Here is a 1,288-nt window from a genome sequence, read left to right as displayed (position 1 = left end):
TTCACTGACTCGGACTCTTTTACTTTCATGGTTTACTTGTTGTGTTTCAGGTATTCATTACAATAGGAGATCCAGCAACACGAACGAAAGCCTTGATGGATTTTTCTCAACCCAAGATCAATGACATTCAATCTAGCATTGTCAGGCCATCTATCACAGCTAATACCTTTGAGATCAAGCCTGGTATAATTCAGATGGTACAGAATTCAGTTCAGTTTGGGGGTGCTCCAACGGAAGATCCCAATACGCACATAAGGGATTTCGTAGAGATCTGCGACACCTTCAGGTTCAGTGGTATTTCTGAAGATGTTATAAAGCTGATGCTTTTCCCATTCTCTCTGAGGGATAAAGCTAAGTTCTGGTTACATTCTCTACCAGCAGGTTCTATCACCACTTGAGAGGATCTTGCTCAGAAGTTTCTTACTAAATTCTTCCCTATGGCGAAGACAGCTGCAATCAGAAACACTCTTACTCAATTTGCGCAGCAATCGGGAGAATCTCTATGTGAAGCTTGAGAGTGCTACAAGGAGATGCGTAGGAAGTATCCTCATCATGGAATGCCTGATTGGATGATCATCAATTGTTTCTATAACGGGTTGGGAGCACAATCAAGACCCATGCTCGACGCAACATCAGGTGGAGCATTATGGGCAAAGAGATATGAGAAAGCTTATGATCTAATTGAACTGATGGCTGCTAATGAATATCAGTATCCAACCCAGAGATTGCCATATGGCAAGGTAGCAGGAGTTCTTGAAGTGGATACAGCTACGGCTATCAATGCTCAACTAAAGGCGTTGTCTATGAAGATCGATTCTCTGGCTAGCTATAATGTTAAGCAGATAACTAGTGTTTGTGAGCTGTGTGCAGGTCCGCTTGCGACAGAGCAATGCGGTATATCCAGTGACTCAGCTCAGTTTATGAGCAACTTTCAGAGATTACAGCAGCCAGTTCCTGCCACTTATCATCCTGACAACTGGAATTATCCTAATGTCAGTTTGAGCAACAATCAGAATGCGATGCAACAGCCATACCAGAAGTTTGGAAATAAGCAATTCAATTCTCCTGATTTTCAGCAACAATTTGCACCAATACAACAACTCTAACTTCAACAACAAACTCATGGTACAGGTCTATCTTCGAATGAAAAATCTGAATTGGAGGAGTTGCGGTTTATATGCAAAAATCAGGCTCTTATATGCCAAAGCTAGGATGTTTCTATCAAGACTCTGGAGAACCAAATAGGGCAAATTGCTAATGCCTTATTGAATCGACCACCGGGAATACT

The 1,288-nt window shown here is 41.9% G+C and overlaps 1 non-coding gene across 1 annotated transcript; it reads right to left on the bottom strand.

The window, feature by feature from the left end:
* Window positions 1-452: 452 nt before the first annotated feature.
* On the bottom strand, window positions 453-559 carry LOC141715440 (small nucleolar RNA R71). Its single transcript, XR_012572204.1, has one exon. It is a non-coding gene; the product is annotated as a small nucleolar RNA R71 (small nucleolar RNA).
* Between the last annotated feature and the right edge of the window lie 729 nt (window positions 560-1,288).

The sequence above is a fragment of the Apium graveolens genome, chromosome 3, assembly GCF_009905375.1.
Source record: "Apium graveolens cultivar Ventura chromosome 3, ASM990537v1, whole genome shotgun sequence".
Lineage (NCBI taxonomy): Eukaryota > Viridiplantae > Streptophyta > Magnoliopsida > Apiales > Apiaceae > Apium > Apium graveolens.
The sequence above is the reverse complement of the archived record's forward strand: the minus strand, read 5'-3'. Positions and strand labels throughout refer to the sequence as shown.